The sequence below is a fragment of the Aotus nancymaae genome, unplaced genomic scaffold (assembly GCF_030222135.1).
Source record: "Aotus nancymaae isolate 86718 unplaced genomic scaffold, 86718_ANA_hifiasm-v0.15.2.pri h1tg000033l, whole genome shotgun sequence".
Classification (NCBI taxonomy): domain Eukaryota; kingdom Metazoa; phylum Chordata; class Mammalia; order Primates; family Aotidae; genus Aotus; species Aotus nancymaae.
The window spans coordinates 9,357,626-9,374,118 of NW_026988447.1; the positions used below are offsets into that span (position 1 = coordinate 9,357,626).

Here is a 16,493-nt window from a genome sequence, read left to right on the forward strand (position 1 = left end):
TTTTTAAATTTATTAAGTTTAAAACTTAAATTTGATGAACTAAAATTTATAGATTTCTAAATAGTTTTCCACCATGTTTTGAAAGGTTTTACATCACGCTTATAAATACCTTACACAATCAAGTATTTGAGATTTTCCAATGTTTTTCTTTCATTTCCTTTCAATTTTATAGTTCAGTTTTTACGCTTTGAAAACATTGGTTCTTCTGAAATGTATTTGTTTTAAGAAGTGAGAGAGAAGCTAGCTCATTCGTTTTCCCTAGATGCTATCCAATTATTCCAGAATCATTTAGGCCACACAGCTCCCCTGTCTGCCTCTCAATACTCACTGATTTGGAATGACTTTCACCAGTAACTAAAAACCCATATGTATTTAAGACTATATCTGACTTCTTGGTTATATTGACCATTTGTGGTCAGTATTTACTATTGTTTTATAACATTTTTTTCTGGTATAGCTAGTCTATGTCTATTATTCTTCTGCTTCATATTTTCTTGGATATTATTGTAAGTTTATTTTTTCTTTGTAGACTTTAGAATCAACTCATAATATTGCTAATCATCAGAGAAATACAAATCAAAACCACAACAAGATACCATCTCCCACCAGTCAGAATGGTTATTATTAAAAAGTCAAAAATCAACAGATACTGACTAGGATGTGGAGAAAAGTGAATGCTTATTCACTGCTGGTGGAAAGATAAATTAGTTTAGCCCCTTTGGAAAGCAGTTTGGAGATTTATCAAAGAACTAAAAATGAAAACTCCATTCAACTCAGCAATCCCCTTACTGGGTGTTGACTCAAAGGAAAATAAATTGTTCTGCCAAAATTGACACCAGTGCTCATATGTTCACCACAGCAGTATTCACAGTAGCAAAATCATGGAACATCCTAGGTGCCCATCAACAGTGGATTGGATAAAGAATTTGTGGTACGTATACACAATAGAATACTATGCAGCCATAAAAAAGAATGAAATAATGTCCTTTGCAGCAACATGGCTGCAGCTAGAGGCCATTATCCTAAGTGAATTCAAGTGGGAACAGAAAATCAAATACCACGTGTTCTCACTTGTAAGTGGGAGCTGAACATTGGGTTCATGGGAACACAAAGATGGAAGCAATAGACACTGAGGACTCCAAAAGGAGGGAGGGAGGAGAGGTGGTAAGGATTGAAAATTGCCTATTGGGTACTGTGTTCACTATTTAGGTAATGGGTTCAATAGAAGCCCAACCTCCAGCATCATGCAACATATCCATGTAACAAACCCATACATATCCCCACCCATACATGTAACCCTGAAACTAAAATTAAAAACAATAACTACTACCATCGAGTTTCATGAAAAACTCTGGAATACATTCATTTGTATTGAGTTAAATGAATACATTATCTTAGGGTAATAGATATATTTATAATGAGTCATTTCATCAAAGAACAATCACAATCAAAATTTTAAACTGTTTTCTCTTTTAAAACTTAGGTAGTTTTATTATTATTTTATGAGTCTAGACTTCATGGAGTTCTTTTTTTTTTTTTTTTTTTTTTTTGAGATGGAGTCTTGCTCTGTCACCCAGGCTGGAGTGTGCAGTGGCGTGATCTTGGCTCACTGAAACCTCTGCCTCCCAGATTCAAGTGATTCTCATGCCTCAGCCTTCCGAGTAGCTGGGATTACAGGCATGTGCCACAATGCCCAGCTACTTTTTATATATTTAGTAGAGACGGAGTTTCACCATGTTGGTTGGCCAGGCTGGTCTTGAACTCCTGACTTCAGGTGATTCACCCACCTCTGCCTCCCAAAGTGCTGGAATTACAGGCGTGAGCCACTGTGTCCAGCTTGGAGTTCTTACTAGACTCATTTGTGATTTAATGCTACCTGGAATTTTTAAAAATTACATTTTTTAGCTGCTTATTTTTCCAATCACTCAAGAGTAGCTTTTGTTACCACAAGTCCACTGAAATGTCTGTTGTTAAAGTGACCAATGATTTTTCTTTTGCGGAACCTAGTGGCCTCTTCTGTATTCTTCCTTATTTTGATATTGAGCAGCATTTGACCCTACACTCAATCTATCTTCCTTGAGAATCTTTCCTTCTGTGGTTTCTTGGGCACCATATCCTCCTGATTTATTTATTTATTTTTCCTCTACCTACGTTGCTGTCCCTTCCTCCTTACCTAACTGAAATATTGAAATGCCCTTGAGTCCTTTTGTCTTGTCTAGCTACATTCTCTCCCTAGGTGATGCCATTCAGTTTGCTACATATTAACTTATATGATCTATTTCATGAGATAATCATGAGAGACTTCCAGGTATTTAAAACCAACCTCCTGCGAGCAGTTCATATAGCCCTGGATGAAAAGTTGTTTATCACCCTTCAAAAGGAGGTACATATATGCTTTTTAAAGAAACTTTTGGAAGGGGTAACTGACTCCTTCATACAGATTATCTGAGCTATGATTTTCACATTTGGAATAATACAACTGGCAACATGGCGCAAAGCTTTACTTTGACCCCAGCAAAAGCCAAAAATAGTATAACTTACACTCTGAATGCCCAACAAACTAGTCTCAATTCATTAGCAAAGGTTAGGAACAATTTGCAGTGTTCTTGCTTTCCTTGTAATTAACCAAGGGAAAATTTATACTACACCTGTGGACCACAAGACAAATACATAAACACATGAAGAAATTACACACAAAAAAAACCCTGACTTTCTAAACAAACACAAAAGGATTTATTTCCTAGATTTTATGATCTAGAACCCTGGCTTCAAGACTTGTGTCAAGGACTAATAATCATCTTGCATCTGATAATTGCTTACATTGCGGTTGGCAGATGTAGGCCATTCTGAATTTCTGTATAGCAATGATCATGCCAGCACATTTAATAACTCATTCGGCAACGAAAGACCAAGTGACTAATTTTAATTCCACTACAGACTATGTTCTCTAGAAACACTCTTCTTAGCAGCAAAATCTTAATGATAGTCAAATATAAATGTTATGGATTAATGTCCCGTGGCCTTACTATGTCTACCCTTGACCCAGATGGGAAAATGAGAAAGAGAAAAGCAGTCCTTGACATGTGGGACTGGCCTGGTCCTATCAGCCACACTGGTATGAGGAACTGGCCTGGCACTTGCAGTTAGGCCTTGTGTATTTCTTTTGATCATAAACAATTTCACAGGACATCAACATCAGACAAGGTCATTCCATGAACAAGATAAATCAAGACAAAAGCAAGATCACTTGTAACCAGGTCTGAACACAGACAAAACATAAACACTGCTCCAGCTACAAAATACCAAGCACCCCCATAACCTGGCAAATGCGAGTGCCTGCTGCTTCTTTCCCTCTTACAGCTGTATTCTGACTCTAGTCTTCCCTCCTTCCAGATGAGATTTATTAAGATAAACAATCATAGACCTGTCCTTGCTTCCTGTCGGCGTCTACTCCAGAGCAAGGCTCTGAAACCCTGAGGGCTCCTGAGCCCTCCCCAGAATCATTTCATGTGAACCCAAATTTTTTTTTAGTGAATTTTAGGGATAAAATTTTTAAAGTAATATACTATGGAAACAGAAAGATTTAAAAATTCTTAATGTGTCTAATTAGGTAGCACCTTACTAAGAAAAGTGAGAGCAGTCATCTCATATTCAATAGTAGAAAGGGAAAATGATATCATTTTATATGGAAATAAGCATGATCAAGTTCTAAAATCGTTTACCATTGTATGGAATGAATGAAATTTAGGAGAAAGACAAAAGTGATGACGCTTTGGGTATGAACTCTAGATTTTAATTATAATTTTCAATATCAACTGACTTTCTATCAACCAATTTGCCACTGCTTTGTGATAGTCTTATGACAAAGGTATCACAAAGGCATAAAACACAGATATGTTTTATAGCATTGGATAATTTTTCACATGTTGATTTCTCTTTACTAACCATATCTAAGTGTGGAAGCCCAGTACTTCATCGTAATTTTTATTGAATTTCTTACCAAATGTAGGGATTTTTACACTGATATGTTTTAATATTTAAGGACTCATTTTAGTATCTTTTAGATTTAAATGTAGCCAAATCAGCAATGTTTTTGGACGCATAATAGACAAATATGGTATCAAATTATGAAATGGAAAGAGAGCACTAAGGTTGTTCTCTCTTGTTTCACGCATCAAATAGCAGAAATATAAAGTACTTTATGGTTGGGCCAACTGAAGGTCATTCTGTCATTAAGAATTTACTCGTATACGAATTGAAAATCAAGCAAGACATGTAAATTTTTATTTAATTTCACGTATATATGTATATATAGAGTCAGAAGTCCAGGATCCACCAAGAGCCAAGAAGATGATCCTTTCCTTTATCATTTTTAAAGATAGAATGACGGATTAGTTTGTTTGGCTTTGTTCTTTCCTGGCTTGCCAGCAGCTTTCTCGTTTATGCTCAGGCCATTTTAATTAATCTCCACCAGTTGCAACAGCTTGATTTTTCTGGAATAAGAGATGAGCTGTTTTGCTCTGTAAACATTTTCTATGCGCATTCAGACACATGAGGAGACGAATGAACAAATAAAACGTCTTTCCTAACACTGGTAGTTTACCAAGCGCAAACAGAAGATGAAAGTGCCTTTGTTTGGGTTTATCTCTTTTCTTCGGAGGAAATGCCCAGCTATGACTGTTCTTTGTTTACAAAAGTCTCAAGGATTTCAGTTTTTTTGAAAGGGAAATGTGAGAAAAATGGAATGCAACTAAGAAACAGAAATACCATCTTTGGGCTGCTGTACTGTTGGGTTTTAATCTATAAATCTCCAACACAGTTTCATTGTTCTCTACATTGTTTCTGGCAAAAATGTAAACAATATTTGTTTCATCAATTTTTGTCCTAACTACTGCCTACTCTGCTTGTTTTTGCTAGGTTTTCCTCCAAAGCTGAAGAATATATTCAACTGACATGTGTGAGTGTGTGTGTGTATATACACACACATATATACACAAATATAAATATATAGACAAGTACATAAACCCATGATGAAGTTAAAAAATAGATTTATATGTCAGTTTAATATATTTTTATCCTTATTATTTTTATTTTTTTGAGACGGAGTCTTGATCTGTCACCCAGGATGGAGTGCAGTGGCTCAATCTCGGCTCACTGCAACCTCTACATTCTGGGTTCAAGCAATTCTCCTGCCTCAGCCTCCCGAGTAGCTGGGACTACAGGCATGTGCCACAATGCCCGGCTAATTTTTCTATTTTTAATAGAGACAGGTTTCACCATGTTGGCCAGGCTGGTCTCGAACTCCTGACCTGAAGTGATCCACCTGCCTCAGTCTCTCAAAGTGCTGGGATTACAGATGTGGTCACCACACCTGGCAGTTTAATATATTTTTAATATTTATTATATATATATATGTACACACACATATTTAATTTTCTCACTTATTTTCTCACTTTAAATACTTTGATATAACCCCAACAATATTCTGGTTTTGTGTCAACACCCTGTGTAAACATAGAAATACTGAATATTTGATTCTTTTGGAGTCAACAAATATTTGCCAAGAATATGCTTTAAATGCAAAAGCAATGGCTATTTTTATGCCATAGTAGGACATTTGGACTCTATTGTACATATGAATGGAGGCTTGTAGGTATTTGGGCAATCTAGTGAGGTAATGGCATCTGTGAAAGCGTTCTGATAGTATAGGTAATGTTTTTGAGAGATTCAGGGTAGAGTTCAGTTAAGTTACTATAGGTCTCTAAAGTGAGTAAGGATCTGAGAAATATCTATAAAATAAATATAAGATAGTTGGTTTGAGGACTTACAGGAGAGGATACAGTCAAGGATGATTTTTGGTTTCTTTGCTTGGGTGAAGTGGTTGGATGTGGAATCCCCACACTTTGCAGAGAAAGTAAGAGGATGAGCAGCTTTATTTGAGAAGGTCACGAGTTAGCTTTAAATACATTGATCTTCAGGTACTTCAAAGGTATTTGAACACTGGTAGAAACATTCAACTATTTGGTTATAGGGGCTGGAAAATAGATTTGTAAGTCATTAGCTTTTAGGTTAAAATGTAAGCTTTTGTAGTCACACTAAAAGGGGTTTACATGCACTTTACCTTCTTTATATTTATTTTATTTTATGTCTTCTTAACACTTCAAACCAATACCTTTTTCCTTCTACAGATAAATGGGAAACTTGTAATGATATTGAGAGGTCTTTACTTTAACATTTTTATGTTTTGATCAATTCCCAAATGGACCAGCCACTTCTCAGCTTCAGACACATCTTCTTGTTTGGTAAGTACACTTTGTTTCTCCTTTCATTTCTTTCTTTCTTTTTTTTTTTTTTTTTTGAGACGGAGTTTCGCTCTTGATACCCAGGCTGGAGCGCAATGGCGCGATCTTGGCTCACCGCAATCTCCGCCTCCTGGGTTCAGGCAATTCTCCTGCCTCAGCCTCCTGAGTAGCTGGGATCACAGGCACGCGCCACCGTGCCCAGCTAATTTTTTGTATTAGTAGAGATGGGGTTTCACCATGTTGACCAGGATGGTCTCGATCTCTTGACCTCGTGATCCACCCGCCTCGGCCTCCCAAAGTGCTGGGATTACAGGCTTGAGCCACCGCGCCCGGCCGTTTCTCCTTTCATTTCTAACCTCCAAGGAAACAAACTATAATTTTGTGAGAATGTTCAATAGGCAATAAACAAAGTCAACATTTATGGCTAAGGTCAATATTACAAAAGTGACATTATAAAACAAACTCTTTTATTTTGTTAGTTGACAATTCTAGCATTGTGTTATTTTGTGGGTTTTATTTCCAAATAACACCTACAAAGTTTGATGTTTCCTTAGATCTGGAAACCCACCAGAATGAATGCTAATAAAATCAGGACTTTCAATGCATTTTAATATGAATTTGAAAAGGTCCAGCAAAAGTAAGATATATTACTTATAAGCAACATTTTTTATAAGTTTAGAGTCCCTTCTGGTATTAAAATAATGGCTGTTCATTTAATAAAATTGTAAATATGTGTATAATAAGTTGAGAATTCAAAAAGGAAAAGGCAGATGATTGACTTTTCCTATTAAGCTATTTTAAAAATATTTTAAAGTAATTTCTATTAGTAGTAATGACCATTTAAAGTACAATTGATGCAATATTTTTGCCTTTATAAACACTTGTGTGTTTCCTAAAAACTCAGAAAATAACACTGTATTTAAAGTTGTAAATCTGAGAGCCCGCATAGCCAAGACAATCCTAAGCAAAAAGATCAAAGCTGGAGGCATCATGCTACCAGATTTCAAACTATACTACAAAACTACAGTAATCAAAACAACAGGGTACTGGTGCCAAAACAGATATATAGACCAATGGAACAGAACGGAGGTCTTGGAGGCAACGCCACACATCTACAACCATCTGATCTTTGACAAACCTGACAAAAACAAGCAATGGGGAAAGGATTCCCTGTTTAATAAATAATGTTGGGAAAACTGCTAGCAGTGTGCAGAAAGCAGAAACTGGACCCCTTCTTGACACTTTACACTAAAAATTAACCCCAGATGGATTAAAGACTTAAACATAAGCCCTAACACCATAAAAACCCTAGAAGAAAACCTAAGCAAAACGATTCAGGACATAGGCATAGGCAAGGACTTCATGACTAAAACACGAAAAGCATTGGCAACAAAAGCCAAAATAGACAAATGGGACCTAATTAAACTCCAGAACTTCTGTACAGCAAAAGAAACAATCATTAGAGTGAACCAGCAACAACGGAAAGGGAAAAAATTTTTGCAATCTACCCATCTGACAAAGGGCTAATATCCAGAATCTACAAAGAACTAAAATAGATTTACAAGAAACGATGAGTTCGTGTCCTTTGTAGGGACGTGGATGAATCTGGAAACCATCATTCTCAGCAAACTGACACAAGAACAGAAAATCAAACACCATATGTTCTCACTCATAGGCGGGTGTTGAACAATGAGAACACATTGACACAGGGAGGGGAGCATCACACACTGGGGTCTGTTGAGAGGGGCCAAGGGAGGGACAGCTGGGGAGTGGGGATGTTGGGGAGGGATACCATGGGAAGAAATGCCAGATGTAGGTGATGTGGGGATGGAGGCAGCAAACCACATTGCCATGTATGTACCTATGCAACAGTCCTGCATGATCTGCACAAATACCCTAGAACCTAAAGTATAATTTTTAAAAAAAGTGATAAATCTCTTTCATTTGTACTGCTCAAGATGGGGAAACAAAAATTATGAGGAAACATCTGGTCTTTTTGGAGAAGCAGAAATCCCACAGAAAATCTCAGTGACCTATTTCATAACCTTCTTAAAGAATTGGAACTACCATAATTGTCGGGAAGTTACGCAGTTTTCAATTTTGAGAAAGCCTTAACATGTTCATTGTTTGCTGATAACCAAATTAAAATGGCAGTCAATTTTCCAAAAGGTGGCAGGGTAGTGCAGCTTTTCATTCCAAGATGTTATATAGATAAGACTGTAAGATTCAGGAAAACATTTGGGACAAGCACTGGCCCTTTGATATCTCTAGATCACACAATGTTTTTATTATCTTGGATTAAGAATCAGCATTTGAATTCATGCCCTTTTTCTGATCTTTGCTGCCCCCTAGTGACTCACATTACTGCATCTCGCCTGTTTACTTAGTCTATGTCTAATTAATGTTGTAATTATTGTGCTGAATTAAATATTTATGAGAAACAAATATTTAAAGATTTCTAATGTTTAGGTAAAAACACTAACCTTCCCTCAAGGTTGACCCACTAGTTTCAAGAAATAAATTGGTTAGATTACCTATAACAGATGAAATAGTTGAAAAGAGAAACACTATTCCAGATATTAAAATAGTACTGCTGAAAATGTGATTTGATAGAATATTTTTGATGGGAAAACCACAAGACTTGATGAAATAATATAAATTTTCACATCTTTAAGCCAACTAATGCCATATTGGGTCCAATTACTACCTAAGAAAGTAACAAAAAATATAAATTAAAATAAATGCAACTATTTTTACAAAGTTGTTGATAATTTTGATATAAATGGTAACACAAAACTGGGAATGCATTATATGACCTAAAGTTGAGAAATGCTTTAAAAAGTGTGTGCATATATACATTCGCATACACATGTGTGTATAAAATTGTATGTCCTCGTGTTGCCATTAAAATTAGAAAATGTACAGATTATATAATAACATGTATATTTTCAACTTTCAGCCATATAGAATACAGAATTCCTGTAAATAATAATGCTTTCAACAATTTGGAATGCAGGATGTATAACTAAAGTGGTTAGTATGCAAAAGTGAAGAACAACAAACTTCACAAGGGGTTTTCTACTTGTAAATGAAAACTGGATTTGTATTTTGTGTGTTTACTGACTTGTTTTTTTTTTGTATGGATGAATAATTATGCATGAAAAATAAATTAAAGGAAGTGACATGTGCATGCATGATAGGGCTTGGTGAAATATTGTCAAGTATTATTTTCATTTAACCTTGCTTGGATCACAGCTGGGGCTTATAGATTTAGAGTGCTTAGCTGAATAACCACCTATTATGAAAAATTCATAGTTTCAGGCAAGATTTCAATCACTGCCACTTTTCTAAAGGTGAAAAATAAAAATCCCATCTTTATTCACATAGATGCCCTAAATGGTAACATCTGTAATGTGATACCTACAGTAATTTTAGGAAAAGGGCGATAAAAGCTTATCTTTTGTATAACTCCTTAGAATTCCAAATATTCTGTTTTAATTTGGTTTACTATCAACATTTCCTAATTGTTTAAGTTCAAAGGTCATTTTTGAATTCATAAGACCGTCAAACCCTTCATACTATTCTTTTTTGTTTGTTTTTGTTTGTTTTTGTTTTTGAGCCTTTTCCGTTGCCCAGGCTGGAGTGCCGTGTCGCAATCCTGGCTCACTGCAACCTCTGCCTCCTGGGTTCAAGCAATTCTCCTGCCTCAGCCTCCAGAGCAGCTGAGCCAACAGCCTGGCTAATTTTTTTGTATTTTTAGTAGAGACGAGGTTTCACCGTGTTAGCCAGGATGGTCTCAATCTCCTGACCTCGTGATCCACCTGCCTCGGCCTCCCAAAGTCCTGGGATTACAGGTGTGAGCCACCATGCCCAGCTACCCTTCATATGATTCTAAAGCCAAATGGACATATAGCTGATCTGTCCTGATATATATATATATATGTTTCAACTCACACCTTCACTATTCTAGTTTTCCCCTAAGGTGGGCATTATCTGAAGTTTAGTCCTATCTTTTCATTTCTGTCTCTACGTGTTGTGCTTTGGAGATTTACTCTCTCCAGCTGTGAACGCATCTCCATGTAGATACCTCTACAATCTGCCTCTCCAGCTGGGACTACTTGTCTCAACTTGTGTCCTACATTTCCAGCAGTCTCCTGCGTATAAGTAACTTGGTTGTCCTACAGTTAATACCCACACAAGTGTAAGTGTAAGTTCGTCTCAAACAAGATGGAAGAAAGGTAGCCATCACAGAGTTCAAAACCTTTTCTTTAAAGATAACAGAACAGAAGCTATAGAAGTAAATTTACTTGACCAATCTCACAAGTAAATTGGCGGTGGAACAAGGTTTAGAAATCCTGTTGTCTGACTGCCAATCAGTTAGGCATACATCCTTCTTCACCAAACTCTTCATTCCATGGCTAATTTCTGATTTCTCTCCTATATGATTGTTTCCAAAATTCTCTTCAATCATCCACACAAGATGTCATAGGGTTATTTAAAAATTTGTCCTTATTTGCTCCAAAATTTGGTCATTCTGCTTTTTTTCCCCATAGATTCTTCTTTGCAACAACTTCTGCACTTTCCTCTTTTTTCAAAAAATTATTTTAATCAAAACAATTCATACCCACTGTTTAAAATGTAACGGAGTTCAACAAGACTTGTAACAAAAAATACTAGACCATTTCCATATTTCTTTCCTGAATTCCATTCCAAGATATAGACATCTTTGGATCTTTTACCTGTCTTTGGAGATTCCCATCCACGTCTCTAAAAAGAAGGCATATGTTTTATTTTGTCTTTTCTGATTTTTTAGGTAATAGCACTTTGCTTTCTTTCTTGGAAGATATTTCCCTAAAATGTTCACCTTCTTCTCTTCTTATCCTTTCCTGATCATCTTAGTATAATTATGTCAGTTTTTGGTTAAATACTCAGTATTTTCATCATAGTATTTATATTGATATTATCCACACCTGAGGCACCCAAGTATGCTATGGTTACATATTCTTCCTTGTAATTTTTCTTCCTCAGGAGTTAGTAATAACTGATGTATTTTTGCTTTTAAGTGTACTATGGAACTCTCATCATTTCATCTACAAATCCTTGGAGAGCACAGTAACTCTGTCCTTAACACACTAAACATCAGTTGATGTATCAATTCTGTTTTATTTTTAGAGACTTCCTTGCTGGAAACCTTCTATAAAACTTTGATCTAGATGGATCCTTCTCTAGAACTGCTGCACAGCTGTTTTCTCGAGCTTTTCCTTCACTGTCATTGTGGGAGTTCTATAGATGCCTCTTCTTTTTACACTTATTCTTTGTATTCCAGGTTTCTGGCATCTTGGTTAACTTTGATTCTTTTTTTCTTTTCTGAGACAGAGTCTCACTCTGTCACGCAGGCTGGAGTGCAATGGCGCGATCTTGGCTCACTGCAACTTCTGCCTCCTGGGTTCAAACAATTCTCCTTCCTCAACCTCCGAGCAGCTAGGATAACAGGCGTGCACCACAATGCCCAGTTAATTTTGGTATTTTTAGTAGAGGTGGGTTTTCACCATGTTGGTCAGGCTGGTCTTGAACTCCTGACTTCATGTGATTCACTTGCCTCAGCCTCCCAAAGTGCTGGGATTACAGGCATGGGCCACTGTACCATGCCTATTCTTTGATTCTTAACAAGGATTATCTTCTTGTAATTTCTTGAGCAGAAGTGTGTGAGAAGTATTTTTTTTTTAAGAACTTGTGCATATGAAAAATTAAAAATGTTTGCTTTTAACTTCTCATTTGATTGGTAGTTTGTCTGGGTTCAGAATTCTATGTTGAAAATTATTTTTCATAAGGTATTGAAGGCATGAAATTCAATCTTCTTTCTGCTCTAAAGGCCTGTTTTTTCTCCGTATCTCAATTCCCTGAAATTTAACAGTACTATGCTTTGCTATGAATTATCTTTTCATTCATTGTGGTAGATACTAATCCACCCTTTCAATGTGTAAATCCGGAAGTTTCAATCCTAGATGTTTTTTTGGTTGTTTCTGCATAATTTACTTCCTTTCATTTTCTTCTCTGTCTTTTTCTGAGACTCTTATTTGACTGTTTGAACTTTAGTAACAAACCTCTTAAATTTTATCTAGTCTTACTTATTTTTCACTTTGTATTTTGGCTACACTTTCTGGAAAATTCTGTCATGTTTATTTTAACCATATTTTTATTTTCTAGGAGCATTTATTGTTTGAATGCTCCTCCTTCATTTTAGAATAATATTCTAAATATTCTAATTTATGGATATATTATATACTTTAATCTCTTTAAGGTGACTGATAATAGAGTTTCTTTGCCTTCTTTCTTCTAGTTTCTGCATTGCTTCAGGTCTTCGGTGCTGCTTATGCTCTTCGTTTGGCTTCTGTGTTTTGAGTTAGTGGTATGACTTTCTTCATCCTTGGCTGTTATTTGGCATATAAGAGTAAAACCCTAGAAATATATTAGAAGGTTTGTATCCAGTTTCAGGGCTTGTTGACCAGTGTGCTTTTCTGTAGGATAGTTAGACAGAAACGCAGTTGTTTTCTCAAAGACACTCTTTCCCCAAATGTCAAGAGTTTTTCCTTAAGCTAGTGAGGTTCCAAAGAGACGAACCCTCCAGTCTTCCTCTTGTGAGGGAAGCTGGTTGCTCATGTTATGGGAAAGCGAGAGAGTATAATATGGATCTCACTGTTAGTGTGTAGACCTTCATGCAGTGTCTTGACTGTATTTGGTGTCTCTAGGTTCAAAGTGTCTCCGGTGCGTAAAACCTCAACCACGTTCTTCTGTTCAGTGGGGAAAATTTTGGACCTGATTTCTTCTCCTATAGAATTTTAGGAAATGCAAAGGTCTAAATGCCTTTGGAGAGTTGCAACCAATCTTCACGTTGTCTGCTTAATTATACCTCAGCCGTCAGAGGAACATGATGCTTCTAACTTGTAGGCTCTCCCTGGATTCCAGGGCATGAAGTGACGAGTGTCTTGACTCTACTCTGCAGACACTATTTTTCTTCTTCCCCTGGCCTTAATTTTCTGTCGTATGTCTTCCATTTTTTTCTTTGCATCTCATCTTTTTTGTTCCCATTTTTGTTTTTGCTTATGTAATTTTATGCATTTTAAAAATCCTTTTGATGAATTTTTATGGGCTTGTAAGAAGTGAGAGTAAATCCCACATGATACACCAAAATTTGGTTCCTTTTTTTTTTAATTCTATTGCTATTAACTTATATCATAATTCAGTCATTTAATGCTAGGATAAATAAATTGTTTCCTAATGAATTTCCTCCTCTCAATTTTTTTCCTTGACTAAAATATCTTGTTAACTGCCACCTTAGAAACAACTCTAAGATACCACTCTAATTAGATCACTTACCTACTCAAAAGACTCCAGATACTTTCAATGCCTAAAAAAGTAAATTTCTGACTGATTCATGATCTACCCAGATTTCTAGGCTTATCTTTTACCATGCTTCAATATGCATAGTCTCCTTACACAAAGGACTTTACTCATTGTCTCCGGAAAATATCTGCCTGTTTTCCCACTATTCTTGACAAAGCCTTTTCTTTTCATTTAATCTTACCCATTCTTATCAACTCCTGTCAGAAGTCTTTTTGATCCCTCTAGTAGGAAAAAAATGTTTATGCCAGGTTTGCTGTCTTTTTGGTTTCATTATAACATCTGTAACACTTAGTATTTGTATTTTTATCTTTCTCTTCTAGACTCTAAGTTGCATTGAAGGCCAACATCTTGTTATACTTCTTGTTGTGTACCGATTTTCAATTAATATTGAATACTGCTATGTGCCAGGACCTGTGCTAAAACTGCTTTAGGCTTTCATTGGGTAAGAAAAAGACATATAAGCAGTAGTTTTCAAAAACAGTGAAACCTGAGAATGGGATCTCAGTGGCAACCTGGAGTTCAGAAAGAGGACTCCAGTTCTGAGAGGATGGATATAAACCAGCCTCATCTCAAGCCTTACAGGAAACAAAAGTAAAGACTCAATGCTGTCCTAGGTATCCAAGATGGATGAAGAACAGGGAAATTGTTTTCTTGATGGCCAATAGATAGGGGATTGGAGCAGGACTCATAGCAGGGATGAGTTGCTTAATGTTATCTTCTTCCCACCCATTTTTCTCAGGCAAGGTTGGCCCACAAGCTTCAGGAGCCAGTGACCCTGACTGCCAAGTGATTTGCCAAAGGGAGTTATGGTAAGTTAATAAAACACCGGAATTGTGAAAGACTAGATTTCTCTGAACTTTCTAGAAGGCTTTGACTCCATGAAGTGCATGTTACGTTCATCCCAGAATGAGTTCTATATTTTTCTCTTCATGGTTTTCAAGGACAGATTTCACATGCTTAATAAAGTTACCCTGCTGTTAACTTTTAAGTTACATTTACATGATAAAGTTCTTCCCTATGTGTAATCACAGTAGTTCTTAATTTATGCTAATTATAAAGATCTTTACATCTTTATGTTATTCAACATCATGTTGACTGTAATTCCTGAAAGTAATACTCATATGTGTTACAGAATTTCACCCTCCTGTAAGTAGTTGGAGTGTAGGAACCATGGTTACACATCTTTGAGACTCAATTACATTTAGCATATTAGCAATGCTAAGGTAAAGCATTGTGGGAAACTAACACTTTTTAAAAAAAAATTTTTATTATACTTTAGGTTCTGGGGTACATGTGCAGATCATGCAGGATTGTTGCATAGGTACACACATGGCAATGTAGTTTGCTGCCTCCATCCCCCTGTCACCTACATCTGGCATTTCTTCCCATGTTATCCCTCCCCAACCTCCCCACCACCCTGCTGTCCATCCCGTGGCCCCCCTAACTGAACCCAGTGTGTGATGTTCCCCTCCCTGAGCTGATGTGTTCTCATTGTTCAACACCCACCTATGAGTGAGAACATGTGGTGTTTGATTTTCTGTTCTTTTGTCAGTTTACTGAGAATGATGGTTTCCAGATTCATCCATGTCTCTATGAGGACACAAACTCATCACTTTTTATGGATGCGTAGTATTCCATGGTGTATATGTGCCACATTTTCCCTGTCTAGTCTATCATCGATGGGCATTTGGGTTGGTTCAAGGTCTTTGCTATTGTAAACAGTGCTGCAATGAACATACGTGTGCATGTGTCTTTATAATAGAATGATTTATAATCCTTTGGGTATATACCCAGTAATGAGATTTCTGTGTCAAATGGAATTTCTATGTCTAGGTCCTTGAGGAAGTGCCACACTGTCTTCCACAATGGTTGAACTAGTTTACACTCCCACCAACAGTGTAAAAGTGTTCCTATTTCTCTACATCCTCTCCAGCATCTGTTTTCAGATTTTTTAATGATTGCCATTCTAACTGGCATGAGATGGTATCTCAATGAGATTTTGATTTGCATTTCTCTAATAACCAGTGATGATGAGCATTTTTTCATATGTTTGTTGGTCTCATACATGTCTTCTTATGAAAGGTGCCTGTTCATATCCGTCTCCCACTTTTGGATGGGTTTGTGTGTTTTTTTCTTGTAAATCTGGTTTAGTTCTTTGTAGATTCTAGATATTAGCCCTTTGTCAGATGGGTAGATTGCAATAATTTTTTCCCATTCTCTTGGTTGCTGGTTTGCTCTAATGATTGTTTCTTTCGCTGTACAAAAGCTCTGGAGTTTAATTAGGTCCCATTTGTCTATTTTGGCTTTTGTTGCCAATGCTTTCGCTGTTTAAGTCATGAAGTCCTTGCCTATGCCTATGTCCTGAATGGTTTTGCCTAGATTTTCTTCTAGGGTTTTATGGTGTTAGGTCTTATGTTTAAGTCTTTAATCCATCTAGAGTTAATTTTAGTGTAAGCTATCAGAAAGGGGTCCAGTTTCTGCTTTCTGCACACTGCTAGCCAGTTTTCCCAACACCATTTATTAAACAGGGAATCTTTTCCTCATTGCTTGTTTGTGTCAGGTTTATGAAAATAAGATGACTGTAGATGTGTGGTATTGCCTCTGGGGCCTCTGTTCTGTTCCATTGGTCTATATCTCTGTTTTCATACCAGTACCTTGCTGTTTTGATTACCGTAGCCTTGTAGTATAGTTTGAGGTAAGGTAGCATGATGCCTCCGGCTTTGTTCTTTTTGCTTTGGATTGTCTTGGCTATGTGGGATCTCTTTTGGTTCCATATGAAGTTTAAGG

General features: G+C 36.6%; 1 long non-coding RNA gene across 1 annotated transcript in view; it reads left to right on the forward strand.

The window, feature by feature from the left end:
- LOC105714581 (uncharacterized) overlaps positions 1–14,515 on the forward strand; it is a 54,903-nt gene extending 40,388 nt beyond the window's left edge. The window contains exons 3-4 of the long non-coding RNA XR_010345319.1: positions 6,189–6,302; positions 14,446–14,515. This is a non-coding gene — a long non-coding RNA (uncharacterized LOC105714581). The remainder of the gene's footprint in view (positions 1–6,188; positions 6,303–14,445) is intronic.
- The last annotated feature ends 1,978 nt before the right edge of the window (positions 14,516–16,493 follow it).